The sequence below is a fragment of the Gouania willdenowi genome, chromosome 16 (genome assembly GCF_900634775.1).
Source record: "Gouania willdenowi chromosome 16, fGouWil2.1, whole genome shotgun sequence".
Classification (NCBI taxonomy): Eukaryota; Metazoa; Chordata; class Actinopteri; order Blenniiformes; family Gobiesocidae; genus Gouania; species Gouania willdenowi.
The window spans coordinates 32548208-32566021 of NC_041059.1; the positions used below are offsets into that span (position 1 = coordinate 32548208).

General features: G+C 40.1%; 1 protein-coding gene across 1 annotated transcript in view; it reads right to left on the minus strand.

Annotated features, from left to right (window-relative positions):
• tgfb2 (transforming growth factor, beta 2) overlaps nucleotides 1-17814 on the minus strand; it is a 77955-nt gene that overhangs the window by 14326 nt on the left and 45815 nt on the right. The window lies entirely within an intron of this gene.

Below are 17814 nucleotides of genomic sequence, written 5' to 3' on the forward strand. Positions count from 1 at the left end.
GAGTTAGCAGTGACACTGGACACAGTACATGTTGCAGGTCTCACACTCCAACTGACCGACTCTGGAAGGTGAATGCAGAGTAAGGCTCAGGGCCTTCGGGAAACACACACATTTCCTTGAATGCTTCCTGCTTCTGTGGGTCTGGGGGCTCGGTCTCCTCCAAGAAATGTATATATTTTACAAGCCCTTTGGTTTGTTCACTACCTTTAAAGTAGTTTCAGAAAGGCTGGTGACCTCCGTGCCAGTGGGTACATGTATGCTGATCTTTAGCTGCTGCCAATTGGCTACTAAACAGACTTTTAACACTAGAAGTCCCAGGATTTTCCAGACCTCCTATAAGTCCCAGCAATGGGTCAAAAGACCCTCAGCTCAAACTGACACCAACAATCAGCATCCTTTCATTTGTAAATGAAGCAATGTGACCATTGCTGGAGGACTCAGCAGAGGAATTTTTCACACTCTACAAGCCTTTTCACTCTCGCTCTGGTTCAGTACTTCAGCATTTGGTCTCCAAAGTAGAAGTGATGAGTTAGCTGCTAAAGCTAATGCTGCACACAAGCTAAAAAATCAATCACCTAACAGTGCTGTTTCACTTATCGGCCTGTCCATCTTGTGCACTTCCTTCAAATTTGTAAAATAATATCTTGATAAAAATAATCATGGACCTGGTTAGAGAATGGTGTACCTCGTAAATTTACCTTTTCAAAGTGAGACCTCATACTGTGCTTTTCACACTAGAAAATCTAGCTTTACTATCAATAATAACAATACATTTTATTTATAAGCACATTTCAAAAACACTTTACAAGTAAATAAAATTAAAAAAAACTATCAACAATAAAAGTGAATAGAGAAAATAGGAGTAGGAAGCAGAGGAGCTCCAACTATAATACTGCTTCTCACATCGGATATGAGTATCATCACCTGTAATGCAGATTTCACTTGTTTGTTGCTCAATTGGCTGACTGTGGGACAAAAAGAGGCGTACAAACAGCGGAATTTTGAGAGGATCGTTCATGTAAAATAAGCAGAGGACTCGATTGACCATTTTGAACAAAGATGCAGAGAAGACTGACCACTCAACAGGCATTGGAAATGATTCTGAATAAAACAAATCCATGTGACTCGGATGGAGAAGACATAAACCTTCAGCCGGATTCGGACTCTGAGCTGTCTTCAGGTTAGATTTCATAAACATCCTATTTTCGTTTCATATTATTTCCTATTTCATTTCAAACAAGAAAGTGGAAAATACAAAAAAGGCGGAGTGACCGAAACATCCACTCTGCTTTCTTTGTATTTTCTACGTTTTTCTACATTCACTGCCATCTGATATCATTTGACTTTCCCATTGCTCATAATTTGAATTTGTTCACACTGCAGATGAGGAGACTGCTCCTCTACCACAAAAAAGAGCTCGGTTGGGGAGTGAGTAGATAGAGACACGAAAGATGGCACAGTGTGGCGTGAAGAACAGGTGGGGACACGTCTCCATTTCACCCCAATAGAACCTTACGACGCACATGGAGAGCCAACGAATAAGGCAAGAAGAAGTATCGGAAGTCGCCTCCAGAGCTTTCTCTGTTTTATCAGTCTTTACATGCTTCATAGCATTCAAGAATGGACTATTCAGCATGCACGGCAAACAGAGCAAGTGGATTGGTTCATGGCCCTGCCTGAACTAATGGCATTTATTAATGTCATCATCTTGCGTGGGTTGACCAAGTTTCCATCACTGCGTGACAGCTGGTCAGCAAACCTGGGAAACCCACAGATCATTGAAACTATGTCCCGAAACCGCTTTCAAGACATCATGCGGCACCTACGCTTTAATGACATGTTCACGCGCAGAGACCGATAAGTTTGTAATTTCCGATGTGTGGGGATCGTTTGTCACCAACTGCATCACATCCTACAACCCTGGTCGACACATCACTATTGATGGGGAGTGGTGGCCTAGTGGTTAAGGACGCTGGGCTTGTAATCGGAGGGTTGCCGGTTCAAGCCTCACCGGGGCCGTCACTGTGGGATGTTGAGCAAGTCCCTTAACCCCGAACTGCTCCCCAGGCGCCGCAAAATGGCTGCCGACTGCTCCTCAGGGATGGGTTAAGTGCAGAAGACAAATTCCAATAATGTACTAACATTACATGGCCAATTAAAGGCGAAAGCCCGATTTAATCTTTAATCTTAATCTTAATGAACAGCTTTTCCCGTCAAAGACTCGCTGCTGTTTCCTGCAGTACATTGCAACAAAACCTGACAAGTTTGGGATCAAATTTTGGGTGGCTAGCGATTTGAAATCCAAGTACATCTGCAATGTCCTCCCATATCTTGACAAGGACCCCAGTTGTCCTAGTGGGGAGAGACTGTCAGAGAATGTAGCGATGAGGCTGATGGAACCATTCATGAACAACTGTCACCACCGACAATTTCTTCACATCGCTCTCACTTGCACAACGACTGCTTAGCCTGAAAACCACCATCCTTGGCACAGTTAACAAGATTAGCAAGGAAACTCCTCTGTCAACTAGACAAACGGACCGCATTGAATTCACCACTCGGGTCTGTTGCAGGTCTTTTTTTCATCAACACCTGTGTGTCATTGTGTGTGCTGTGTGTTTTCAACCACTGGTGCCACGCTGACAGTCTATGCGCCCAAACGGAAGACCGTCTACGTTCTCAGCAGCATGCACAGCATTGTTGAGACTGAGGATACCACCAAAAGGAAGCCAAACACCATCATCCAATACAACACCACAAAGTGCGGCGTAGATGTGATGGACCAGATGGTGCGGGAGTACAGTGTGTGCATAGGAACATGGCGATGGCCAGTCACAGTGTTCTACAACATGATTGACATGGCAGCACTGAATGCATATGTGCTTTATCAAACATGCACCAGGAGGCAGGAGAGACGGATAGACTTCCTGTTGGAGCTTGCAACAGAATTGGCTAACTCTCATGTGGGTGCGAAGAAGGCATGCAAGGAGCAACTTCTTCTTCAACAACCTCCCACACCCGATCTTGGGCTAAGTGTCAGGTCAACCATCGATGCAAGAAAAATTGTGCCTCTGTATGATGTGTTGACTGCTACAAATACACATGTGGCAAATGTAGAAAGAACCAATGCTGAGTGAGGGAGTGAGTGCTGAAATCACACACACACACACACACGCACACACACACCTAATAATGCATGCTTTTTTAAAATTGTAAATATTTGTTTTATTACTTGTACTGTTTTCCTAAACTATGATGAGAGCAAACAAAAAACAAATCTCAGTTCTTTTGTATATTTGGACTTGGACTTGATTTTATATAGCGCTTTATCACCACACTGAAGCAGTCTCAAAGCGCTTTACATATCAGCTCATTCACCCAATCACTCTCACATTCACACACCAGTGGGACAGGACTGCCATGCAAGGCGCTAGTCGACCACTGGGAGCAACTTAGGGTTCAGTGTCTTGCCCAAGGACACTTCGACACATAGTCAGGTACTGGGATCGAACCCCCAACCTCTCGATCAGAAGACGACCCACTACCACCTGAGCCACGGTCTTGTCACACACTCCTCATCACTAAATCTCAGCAAGAACTGAAAAAAAAGTGGCTCCCCCTCCTCTGGTGCCTTGTTTACATAACAAAAGCGTCTGTTTGCAGCTTAGGAGAAGGTGTTAGGTAAAAACCTTCAGGTCATATGACCCCTCTGTGGGCTTTATAGGTATAAAGATCAAATGACCCCTCTCTAGTGTTAAATGTTTTATTTGAACTATTTGCATTCTTTTTCAGAACTTGAATTATTCAAGCAAACATGACGTGAGTTTTCTTCGTGCACAGCTCTGTTTACAAGTTGGCGTGGACATCGGTCATACAAGCTTACCTTACAAAAGAAGATTTGCACTTTTCCCACTATGTCAGACTCGCCACCGGTAAGTGAAAATCCATTTTCAAAGGACCCGGTGCGCACCGGGCACGAGCACGAGCACGTACGACGGCCAATCGTAAACATGATTGACAATTAGGAGGACCAATAGTCTTGATGATCCACCCGGAAGCTAAACATTGTCTTCAATACCTTTAAGTACAGTGTTGGGAACGTTACTTTAAAAAAGTAATTAGTTATAGTTACTCACTACTTGTTCAAAAAAGTAACTGCGTTAGTAACTGAATTACTCTATAATAAAAGTAACTCATTATCAAGGAAAGTAACTATTTGCGTTACTGTTAAAAAAAAAAAAAGTTGCTATACGTCAAAGAATTCACATTTTTTAGATGTGTGTATTGTGAGGTGCTTCATTAAATTAGAGTTGCTTACAACGGATGTCCACAAAGTCTTCTCTCATGGATATAATGAACACTTCACATGTACGTTATTGCCTTTGACCACAATTAATTTAAAGTAGTGTTTGTATCGCCACCTCAAAAATGACAACTTTTCATCAGATTGCTCCACGATCACCATCTCTGCTGATTCATCAAATCTGCTCTGTGTGTCTGTGTGTGTGTTTCCACTACATTTGAAAAATAAATATTGTACTTTTTACTCCACTACATTTCCAAAGTTACTGGTTACTCAGTACTTTTTCTCTCCTGTCAGCTCAGGTTTTTTCATTGCTTCAGTTTTATTACTAAAAAGTTTCTGATGATCCTCATATGGGTAGTCTCAGTTCTACCAAACCTTAATGTGTCTGACTCGTTGATGCACAAGCCAATCAGAGAGAGGATGGTCTCGTCTAATAGTGGTGTTGATTGGACAATAATAAGAAGTTAGACCCTTTCTACCCAATCAGAGCAAGCTTCCTAGCTAAATAGTACAGGGTGCAGCAACTTTCAGAGTTTTCCAAAGCCTGTTTTAATGATGTAATCCTGCGTTTTCATGTGGCTAACAGGCCAAATCGTACAAAAATATATTTGTTTTAGCAGATACCTGGCTATGTGTAGACAAGGCCTCTGACTTCTTATCTTTATTTAAGTAACTTTGAGCTTGTTGAACAGCTCTTTGTTAATTTTGGGAATAATGGTGATTTGGTTGGTCTGATGTGATTACGTTAAACACAAACCTAAATATTATGGTAGTTGATCAAACACTTTCACTTCAGTAATATTTTGAGTGAGCTACTTTTGCTTGTATTGGAGTAATTAGAGTAATTTTTGACAAGGAGTGTCTGTACTTTCACTCAAGCAATGAAGGGAGGAACCTTATCCACCTCTCCATGTAGCACAAGATGTTGAATGTGATTATGAGCAGAATATAATATATTTGTCCATTTGTCACACTTTCTAAACATTCAATCATCTGTTTTCCAATGAAAAATTCTGTGTAAATATTGGACCAAAACATTCATGTGAGACATGTCCATGTGATGTCGGGGCCTGATTTTAAATAATGAGAAATAAATAAATACATTCCAGAACATGAATTCTATTTTTCTCACACCCTTGCAATCAAAGCGATCACCAGTTGAACCAATGCTCAGGATGTTCTACCAGTCTGTAGTAGATCCTCTGCTGCTGTTTTGCTGAATGTAACAAACACCAACAGACTGATACACACACAACCACAATGTGGGGGTTGAACTGGACTCTGACAGTGGGACAAACAGGAGGACTCTGTCCAAGTTTTATTCCATGTTGGACGACGTGTCCCACATGTGCTGGTCAGCTACAGGAACAGCTTCAGCTCCATGCTGATCCATCACAGAGCTCCACAGAACATTACAGGAGATCATTCCTGCCTGTGGATGTCAAACTCCACAACTCATCACTTTAATTAACAGCTTCGACGACTCTACAGAGTAGTTTGGACACGGCTCATTATACTTGTATAGTACTGTATATTTGTAATACATTTGCTTGCATATTTTTACTTGTATTTAATCATTATGTAATATCTAATGCTTAGTCTTGTGTAAATAGAATCATTGTCAGGATTTACTTTTACTTGTTAACCAATGTCTTTTGTTAGTGTTTCTTTTCCCCTTGTTATCTTTCTTTTTTTTTTTTTTTTTTACACCTTGTTATCATTTCTACTCGGAACCACTGTGACAAAGTAATTTTCACCCTTGCATCATTATAGTATTTCTGATAATGATCTAATATGCTTTTATCATCAACAGAAGGTGAATGATTACCCAATTGTGGGCCATGATTCCCAGCATGACCAGCTCTGAATTTACACAATCTCTGAGCTTTCCTCTGTTTCTCTCTGAGCTTTTCTTTGTTTGGATTTTTTTTGGCTCTAGTGGCCTTTATATGACAGTTGCTTGACAGGAAGGGGGTGAGAGAGAGCAGGGAATGACACGCAAGAAAGGATCCCAGGCCGGGAATCGAACCTGGACCCGCTGCAGGTGAGGAACTACAGCCTCCGTACATGGGGCGGGCACTCAAACCACTGAGCTACACACCGCCCCTTTGTTTGGATTTTTGGCTGTCTGTGTCTCTGTGTGTGTGTGTGTGTGTGTGTGTGTGTGTGTGTGTGTGTGTGTGTGTGTGTGTGTGTGTGTGTGTGTGTGTGTGTGTGTGTGTGTGTGTGTGTGTGTGTGTGTGTGTGTGTGTGTGCGTGCGTGCGAACGTGTGTTAACCAGGAGAATGAAGCTTGGATAGATTCCAGTGCCCTGCTGCTCTAATCAGGATAATTAGGTAATAATGATGGATAGATTTACAGAATGAGACACATCGTGTTTAAATCCTCTGAGGTAAATCTTTGTCTGTCTAGTGTAGGAGCTGCAAAACAGTATGAATGCATTTTTACCACAACAGGCATCTCCAAAGAAAACAGCTGTTGGAAGTATTAGTAACATTGGCAAGCAGAGGACTTTCTCTCAGATGTAACCAATGACCACAACATGCATTATGTAAGAGTTACAGGAACACTTCTTTGTGTGACTAATAGGCATATTTAGTAGGTGCCAAGTAGTTGGAGAGCCACTTAAAGGCTCCATTGAAGCCTGCAGTGTTCCTACTGGCATCAGGGCTTTAAAAGGCAGATGGGAGGAGTCATCAGGCCTGCCTGAACAGCTCGCGCTCTGTCAGACTGAGAGCAGCCATCCACGGTAGCAGCAGCACAATCTGTCCAACAATTCTATCCAATGGGGTGTGCACAACTGACAGTCACGTGCACAACATGGGAAATGGGTCTGAGGTCAATAGTGAAACCATGTGTGTGCTTGACAGCGTGGATTACCACGATGCGTGTACGACCACAGCAACCAGAGAACTTTCACACTGTTTCCAAGCATTGATCATTTCAGTGTCTCTGAATGTGGCAGCTCTCAGAACATCCAACATCTGTTATCCACGCACTGTTTGGCACCCTACACAGGCCAGAAGGGGCGGAGTCAGAAATATTTACACAGAAGGTGGTTGGTGATTGGTTTGTAAGTTTTCAGTTTTACACATTGGCCTTATATCAATTAATTTTATGGTAATCAACAGCATTTCTTGATCATTTCAGAGTTGTGGGTTTGGAGGTCCATGTTTCTATAGCTAGCATCGCTGCTCCATCCTGCAGCTTATCTGCCTCATCTTCCTCACTGAACACAGTATGCAAACATCAACATAAGCGATGTTATCTTGGGGTCCATCCTAAACTTTAAATATAAAACATTTACTTTAAAGGGACTTAGGGCAGGACCAAGAAATTAGACTTCATAGTCACGCGATGGCCATTAGCAAAGCAAGTGATGCGGTGACATAGGGCTGGGCAATATGCCTGACATATGTATCACAATATAAATGTTTGTGTTTGTGGTCTGTGTAAATCTTATAATACAGAGAAAATTGCTTTGTTTCAAATTCTCTACATCTCTACATCAGATGTCACAATCGATTTGAGCTAGACATGAAGTGCGTGAGCATCTACAGACACACCCACTCATGAATATGCATAAGCAGGCCCCAAAACAGCCTGATTTCAGAACTGCTCAGAAAGTGACTTTTCTTAGTGCTAAAACTCTGGAAAACAGGCGAGTTTGGGAAAATACTGTAACCTCAAATACTATGTTTTTTGGGGTTCTTAGAAAAAAGGGAGATGGAAATGGCTGAAAAATTGCATAATATGTCCCTTTCAAGAAAATATTATAGGGACAATTTTGGCATCTACGTATTTCGTCATTTATAATTGAATTATTTTAATTATATTATATTATATTATTATTATGCTAACATTTATTTCACACAATGTGTGGCATGTTAGCTTTTATCGTTCCATAGAGGTGTTAAATCTTAGCATATAAATCAGTGGCTCTTTGTGGTTTGATGACAGTAAGCCGTGTACTTTTTACTTGGTCTCTTCCTTTTACTCGGTCCGATTGTTAGCGTTAACTCTTAGCCAGTGTTGGGTGGTAACGCGTTACTTGTATCGCGTTACCGCCCCAACTTCACTTTTGACAGTAACTAGTACTGTAACGCAAAATAACGCTGTTACCGATACAATATGGTGCGTTTGTCCGTTACTTTGCTAGCTGCAGTGTACTTCCTGTTTACAGTGGTGCAACATATTTTTGCAGGATGCCGTGCTAAACACAGTAAAACAGTAGAAGAAGAAGCATTGTCAGCATGTTTCTGTTTACATCATGTGCGCCAATCATGGCGAGTCAATGAGAGAGCAGGACGAGCTTCTCAGAGTGGAAATACACGCAGTATTTTTGTCTCCAAAAGATGCATCAGTGAAGCTAAGCTAACACTGCGGCTGGATTTTAACAGACTGTGACTGTTATCCAGGGAAAGGTCAGCCAAACTATGTTGTTTGTAAATAAGAAGCCTTTCGCTACTGCTGAGTCACTGCTAACAGCAGCTTATTAGCCTGATATGTTTAGCATTGTGTAGCTGAGAAAAATGCTGGGAATTAGTTTTTCCACATTTATTTTTACAAGCATTTTCAACAGCAGAATGTGCACCTGGAACATGCACAGCTTACTTTACATTACTGTGCTCAGGCTGAAAAATTACAGTTTTAATTTTGGAGCAGCTGTTGTGTGCTTTATATGCACATCATTTATGGTTGTTTTATAGCAGTTGATCAACAGTGGGTTATTATATTATTACAGCACTAATATGAAGCTGTATGGACACAAATGACCCAAAATAAATAATACATTCTTTAATTCTAAGTAACTCAAAAGTTACTTTTTCCAGTAACGCATTACTTTTTGGTGTAAGTAATCAAAATAGTAACTGAGTTACTTTGTGAATGAAGTAACTACAGTAGTAACGGTAACTAGTTACTTTTTTTTCAGTAACGAGCACAACACTGGTCTTAGCCCAGTCTGATGTGTCGTGGGTTAGCTTAGCTTAGCATGCTTTAGTGGCATTTCCAGCGTGCATCTCTCTCTCTGTCAACGTGCTTGTGGGAAATTTGGGTGGATCTGGCTGAGGATCTTGGACAGCTTGACTTTGTTGGGTGCGGTGTTGCAGCTTCAGGTAGGCTCTGACAAGCAGAGTTGTGTGTGTGTGAGCGCTGACCTCGGCGTTTGCTTGGGTCATCATATCAGGTGGTGAAACATGAAAACTACTAATATACACAGCTACTTTGGAGCAGCTCAAGCAGTTCCTCTGCCTACAACCCTCAGAATTCCTTGCGGTTCAGGTTCGGGGGTTGTTTCCGGGTTTTTTCTATTAGAGTTCAGTTAAATTATCCAACATTCTATCACACGTATTTTCTATTGATATCGATTACATCTCTATCGCTATATATATCGTAATCGCTTTATCGCCCAGGCTTACTGTGACACATTTATTTACTCGCAGTTCACATGGATGTTTAGTGCAAAACCTCCGTGCATCCCTCCGCAGAACCAAACAATAGTTTGGTCAACCGCGCTTGTCTTCTTCTGGTCTCCAAGCCGCCAAGGACACGCATTTAGCGTCGTTTGACCTCAAGTCTACAGGACTGCGTGGGAAATTCAGACCACAAATTGCAGTACATATTGCAGCACACAGTCAGTTCAAGGCAATGGGGAGATATGTGTGTGGGCTAATTCTATTTGGTTATGAGCGCTTCATCACCCATTAGTATTAAAAGACTTAAAATGATTGTTTATTTTTTCACAAATCCTGCCCTATGCTCCTTTATATTACCTGTGTTTATTATGGGTGTACTCACACTGGCAACCAGGGCCGTTCCTAACCAGCTCTGTGCATGTGTGAAACCATGGGGGTCCATTGTCTGGCCTGCGTAGGTGTGAACTGCACTGCAGGGGGTTAACGGCCCGATGGTAAATGGACTTGATTTTATATAGCGCTTTATCACCACACTGAAGCACTGTGTAAAAGCGCTTTACATATCAGCTCATTCACCCAATCACTCTCACATTCACACACCAGTGGGACAGGACTGCCATGCAAGGTGCAACTTAGGGTTCAGTGTCTTGACCAAGGACACTTCGACACATAGTCAGGCACTGGGATTGAACCCCCAACCTCTCGATCAGAAGACGACCCACTACCACCTACCACCTGAGCCACAGTCACCCACAACTCTTCTAGCAGGACATGGTCCTGTTAGAAGAGGTGGTCCAAACAGCGTGCCAGACTGGCACGGTTGGCCGCGCATGCGCACGCACAACTCGACTCGACCCGCGTGCAAAATGTGATGACGTTGGTACCGCGCGACGCTTTACGGCACATAAACATCCGCATTCCGCAATGATAGCGGTGTCAGATGTGCTCTTTAGCCGATGAAAAGTTCAGAATTGGCTTTACCTGATATGTATGAACAACACCACAGAGGAAGTCAACTCATGGAGGAAGAGGACAACATGACCGTCAGGACTTCTCTTTGTTCAGCCGACAGCGGGACAGTAACGGAGTGTAGCAGCTCATCATCAGGTCCGGGTATTTCCGAGGGTATAAATATACATATAAACACATATTACTGGTCTATTAACCCATATAAACCAGAAAATATGGAAATGGGACATTTTACTGCTGCTAATGTATAAATAATATATATATATATATATATATATATATATATATATATATATATATATATATATATATATATGGTGTTTCAGTGTTCTGGGACACATACTCACAAACTCTGTAGAATGAAAACAAACACAGTGTCTTGGGGAGCAAAGTGTAGTGTATTAATTTATTCATCTAAATGTAACCAAAAACAGAACATCACAAATACAAGCCCAAATAAATGAAATGTCTGAAAGAAAGGGTAATAATTTTCCAAACAAAAATCAATAAGCCAGAAATAAAGTGCAACCTTTTGCAAAATGTAACATGAACCTTAAAAACAAAACATTTAAACATTGGAAGTACAAGGATGGGAATATTATGACAGCAGAACCTGGAACAAGACTGCAAATTGTTGCAACTATTTATTTATTTTTAATCTTATTTTAGTTCTCTTCTTAGGTCGTGTCGTGTTAGTGCACATGTGGCAATACCAATTTTCAGTATGTGGAGTTCCTGTTAGTCCTGCACAACTATAATGAATTGCTCAGAAATCTACATGTGTCCTGTTCTCAAAATACCAGTAATATGTTACACATTTGCAGCCGTAAAATGTCCCATTTCTATATTTTTTGGTTTATATGGGTTAATATACCAGTAATGTGTTTATATGCATGTGTATACCCTCAAAATTACCATGGAATTTTGGGTTTTACTCGGACCCCTCATCATCACGTCTCTGCAGAAGAAGACCCTCCGCTGCACCTCAGCACTTTAACAATTCACTAATTTCATAATTTAAATAAACTATTTCTACCTTTGTTTTTCTGTTTGCATGTCGTTTGCTTTGTATTTAATAAAATGGTTTCTCCAACAGTTGGTTAAATCTACACATTTATACTGTATATAATGCACATGCAGGATGATGTGTAACAATAATCAGTAAAATTAGCTGTAAACACATTTTGTAGAACTAAATATAAGGTTATGCTGTGAACAGAAAGAAAGGAAGACGTGCCAGATAATTCTAAACTTTAGAATATAATACAATCATAGCTTTTAATCATAAATATGACTATACTCAAAACAACAAACTTTGATATCTTTGTCACACAATATCTAAGCTTCCAGTGAATAATTTATAAAAAAAAAAAAAAAGTTCACTGATGGTGACATTGAGATCTCAATGTCACCATCAGTGAACTTTTTTTTTTATTTGTAAATTATTCACTGGATGCTTCTCTGGTGGTGTGTGCAGTGGTTGTTATTATTATTATTATTGTATGAAGCCAACATTACTGCAGCTCTGCACATCATTGTTGTCCTGTTAAAGTATTTTTATACAAAGACTTAAAAAAAATCTGAAATTAGTGCTGACTCAAGTAAATCACCTTTATTATGCATTATAACAATCTGTTCCTTAAGTCTCTAAATTATTGAAACAAATAAAAACATCTAAAAAATAAAATTACAGAAAATTAAATAATCATTTAATATACATTTCAATAAATAAGTGCATCCCATGTTGACTCTGAGTTTTATTCTGTCTGTTGTCTGTGGAAGTGATGGGTCTAGACCTGATGATGGAAACTAGGATCAGCTCATGGTTTTAATGTCCAGGGAGGGGCGTGTCCACTCTGCATGGACTTAAAAGAAGAAGAAATAAAAGAAGAGTTAGATGATGTCATGTTCATCCAAAGGAAAACTGAAAGTGATGGAGATAAATATGCTCAGATGGACACAGACACACACACAAAGTTTAAACAAACACACAAATACTCTGTCCTAAATTGTCTCACACATTAAAAACATCTATTTACACTTATATTAATGTACACAAAGACTAGCTCCACAAAATCAGAATGACATTTATTGATCCAGAAATTAAACTGATCTTACCTTTATAGGCTCAGGTTTCCTCCTTTGTTTTCAAATCCATTTGAACCTCCATTCATGGTGGTTTTTATCGTCAGAGAGTCTTTCATTTTTAATAAATCCACCGTTATTTGGTCTGTTTTAATCTCTTTCTTTCTCACTCACTTGGTTCTCTCTGTTCCTTGTGTCGATTTCATCAAAACAAAGCGGCATCTTTAATGTTTCCGTTACGTGTGAGTAAAATTACTGCAATGTACCAACACTGGCTGTAAAGAGCAACTTATTATCTTTCATAAACTGGTGGAATTTCTCCGATAGAGCAAATATGAGCAGAGTTACGGTCATTTAAATTAACGTGATGCGTTCAGGGGCCCTGGGAAACCCAGTCCGTGAAAAGAGCACATGTCTGGGTAAATCTTGGTTTACAGTTACCCTACGCAACAGAAAATATGAAATTAACAGAATGTACTGTCAACAACAAACCCAGAGTCGCTTAATGGTGACGTAACGCCATACGTGTTTCATAAATTAACGTGATGACGTGTTTCTCTGTGGGAACCGAGTTGAGCTGGTGATCACGTCCGTTCTACCGTGTCAGAAAAGGGACAGGGAGGGGGGGATTCCTGCTGTGAGCTTGGAACGGCCCCAGTTGCCAGTGTGAGTACACTCTATGTATAATGGGAACTGGAAAGAACTTACAGTATATTGTGTTTGCTTTCATGCCAGGTTTGAAAGACCAGTTGGCACTTTAAGATCATCTCAGGTCTATTACTGAAGATTTTACTTGAAGTTGTTAATCTTGTCGGACCATCAATTACCAGTAATTGGAACAAATCAAATTTATGCAATTTTTCCTACAAGAAGAGTCTTCCCATTACTATTAAAATCATCCCCAATAATGGTTTTTTATTATTATTATAATATTATCCTCCCTTCCTCGCCGAGGGGAATCAGGGCCGACCCATGAGACCCTTAAGCCGAACCGTGAAACTACGGATAGGGCTTCGGCCCCCGCTGTGGGGCAGCTCAGTGCCCGTACTCTGCCAGCCTGTGGCTGGTTTGTGGCTATTCTTACCTAGGTCCTCTATACCTAGCCATGTGCCATTGTCCTTATTTTAACTTGTGTGTCTGTGTGTGGTGAACAGAGTTTGTATGGGTTGGGTGTAACTTTAACTATGTAAAAGCGAATATGTGGTGCGCGAGCGCCCCCGTAAATTGAGGTCATAAGCTAAATAGGTTTTGTTTCTGGTAAACGTGACTGTGTCATTCTCATTCATTTATGAGGTTTTGCAGCCCACATGCTCCATCAACACAAAATGCCTTCGCGATCGATGTATTGTCCACACCTGCTCTAGATGAAGGGGACTGATGAGTTACAATGACAGAATTAATCGTTTGAGGTTAGAAAACTCTGTTTAATTCAAGACCGTTCAGGTTACAATTATTTTCTCATTCCATTTTGCTGCATTCATCACTCCAACACCTTTTGTGCTTCCTCTGTTTTTTCTGTACAAGCTGTATTCATTGACATTCAGTGCGGCTGTTGGTGAAGAAGTTTCTGTAAGAAAGAGTTTCCCAAAAGGTGGTTTATTTGATTAGTCTTGGAGAGAACACTTTGAATGTTTAGATGCCCCCTAAAAGGTTTGGCTTAAGTGTTCAGTATGATTTTGGATTGATTGCTGAACTGAAAGTACACCCACTTCCTGTATTTTGTTATTCCTGGGTTGATTTTCCTTTTTCATTGAGTTAGTAGTTACCAGAGTTTGTCGTATGGCAGGTCCATTGCTCCTCAAGTATGTGGAATAATTTAGTATGCACACTACCGATGCTGTATCCAAACTACGGTAGCATCCAAGCCTCTCCTGCACTGTGGGACCAGTGCCATCCATCCACGGCTACACCTGGCACCTTCGTGTGCACACATCAACTCTGGACCTCCTTAGGCCCTCGTTTCACACCAGCACGCCTTCGCCTGCCATGAGGTTACTCCACTACAGCTCCAACATCCCAGAGAGGGCTATTGGCATGTTGATCTGTGAAGCGCACTAGCTCTGTTAGCCCAGCGTTAGCCGCCACAACTGGCAGTGAAGCACTACAAGGGCCTGGGAATGGATGGACGTCACCAGATAACATTCGGCAAAGAGCAATTAAGGGTGCTTTCACATATATAGTCCGGTGGACTAGGTGCGGTTCAGGCGGTGAATCTGCAACATTGTTGCATTTTACAGTTTTTCTCAGTTGCTTTGGTGCTTTTCTCACATCACTAATGATATTTGCAGAGCAGTTAGTGCATTTCTCAAAACAGTTAGTGCAAACTGCAAAACCTAGTGGATAACCTGCAAAAGCACGTCAATCTCTCAAAATGGATAGTCCATTCCTTAAAATCAAGTATTCATGTCAATGAAACTGCCAGTGTCATCACAATGATAAGTCTTGACACCATTGTTTATGAACAAGATAGTCTAATGGCTTTGGCATGTTTTCATTATGACAGTTTTGTCTCTCAGTGTTTTCCAATGCAAAAAAAAAAGGTCAGAACTCAGTGACACTACCTGAAAATGCTCAAGACAGCACTATACACTACATGTAGAGCCATTTGAAAACTACAGTAAAGTTACACATTACTGTAGTTAGGGGAGTATGTGAGTACAAGACACTGAATATGTACTTTTCCCATTTTTACAGTATTTGCTCTTTGCAATTCTACAGCATTTTGCAAATTAAAAATACACTACAGTCACTTGCATAAGAAACACCCTTTTGGTAGTGCTGTGCACAAATGTGAACAATATACTGTAACATATTGTAACTGAACATAGGTAAATCATTCTGGCACATCCAGATGTTCCTGTCTGTCTGGTCACATATTTTCATCTACATCACAACAGATATCATCCCTTGTTCAATTTAGGAGACATTTCCAGGAAAAAATGATAAAGAAATGTATAATTTTTTTCTTGGCAGAATTTGATAATTAGTTCAACAATTTTGTATGTAATGATTCAAGCAATAAAATGAACAACTATTCAGCATCCATAAGTATTGTTCATTTTGACTGACATGACATAAGCAAATGATAATGTTATAAAACAGCAGATAATTGACTAAATGTTGTGGAGGTTGAACTAATAGTTATGAGAATTTTCATTCTGGTCTGAGAAAAGCACCCAGTGATGCATAAAGATCTAAAAGGACGCATTACATCCACTATCCATCACAGTAACTAGCATAATAAACCTAGCTGTCAGCTGACCCCTTTACGCATTAACTCAGCGCCCACATGATGCCCTTGAGTACATGCTAGTTTAGCCAACTAGCCAGTTGACGTGGATTTCATTTCAAAATGTTTCCTGGGGCCGCTTATTAAGTGCACCGCCCTCCCCCCTGAAAGCTTGTGTAGCGCCGCGGTGCCCCGTGAGAACGTGATCAGCTTAAATCATCTTCACCTGCTCAGTGTTGGAACTGTTGTGTCTGGTTAACTAAGAATAACTCAGTACGTGCTGTAATTTAGTTCTTTTTATTCCAGCCTTTTGTTCATGTCTATAGGAACACATTCACAGTCAGTAAGCTACCTCAAGTTCAACAGTTTCAGTGGGAACTTCTGGTTTACAAAATAAAAGTCAGTTGGAGCAACGTTATTAGAATGTTACATTCTAACAACATTTCATCAGAGCTTCAGAAGATAGGATCATTTAAATTAGGTTAATTTAAACTAAGTTATTCAAAACTTATTAAACTCATTAAACCTGATCAGATTCAGTAAACCATTGATCCCTGAGATGAAATTGGGTGACAATTAATGCTATTCTCATACATCTTTATATGACATATACATAATTAAAAAGGAGCAATTAGAATAATCCATGTCACTACAATTTTTATCTACCTTTTAATTGTATGTTACTTTATTTTTGATATACATTTTTGTTTAATTATGAGATTTTTATGTATTAGTATTTATTTTGTTTCCTCGAGGAGTTAAAAACTAAAATTTTCTTTAAAAAATTATAAATATTTCTAAAAAAAAAGTAATTTTAAAAAAAAAGAATGTGGGGAAAAATAAAACAAATTTTATAGGGCCCTAAGTCAAAGATACAAACTTCTTAGTAGTAAGCAGTGATGTTGCTAGGTACGACACATCGTGATCAACAACTTATATTTAAAATCACAGTAACTAGCAAAAGAACCCGAGCCGTCAGCGGACCCCGTTAATTAAATCAGCGCAGACATGATCGCTTTGAGTACATGCTAGTTTAGCCGCTACAACAACAACTAGCCAGTTAACTAGCTGCTGAATAAGTACCTGGAGGCTGATCCACTGTCTCTCTCAGAAGACCCCCTTCATTGACGGAGGAACCATGAGACAGCTTTCTTTCTAATAGCATAATTAGCTAAACACTACCTACAGTATGCATCCCTGGTACTAGTGTTGCAGCGAAGTAAGCATTCTCCACCGCTGGAGATATTGTGACAGCACAGTGAAGCAATCTCAGTCCAGAACACAAAGATCAGCTTCTTTTTCTGCAAAATAACCTCAATGTTCCTGATGGACAGTAATCCCACATGGACATTTATGGACTGTGTAATCCTACACACCAGATCCAAGATGTGTCCACCCTTGTTATGTGATTTGATGAGAAATCACATAAAAGAGCAGTTCAAGTTTGCAGTGTTATTTGTACATCTTTATTTTTTAAATATCAAAGAAAACACCAGTTTCATTGTTGTGTATTTTGAATGGGCACTTTATGAGAAAGAACAGGGCAGCCAGCCTAAGCATTTATTTAGGCAATTTTATTTCTGCAAGTTATTTCTTGTATAGTAAGTACGTTTTTATTTGTTTAGCATGAATAAATGTTACCTTCTGTCTTAAGTTTGCCTTTGTGTGATTACATCATTGAAATCAGTTTATTTAAAATTATCTTATACAAACTGTATTGTTTTGATGCCATAATTTGCCTTAACACACTATGCATTGTATACATTTTTGAATCGAGAATCGGTTGAATCGAGAATCGATTAGCTATT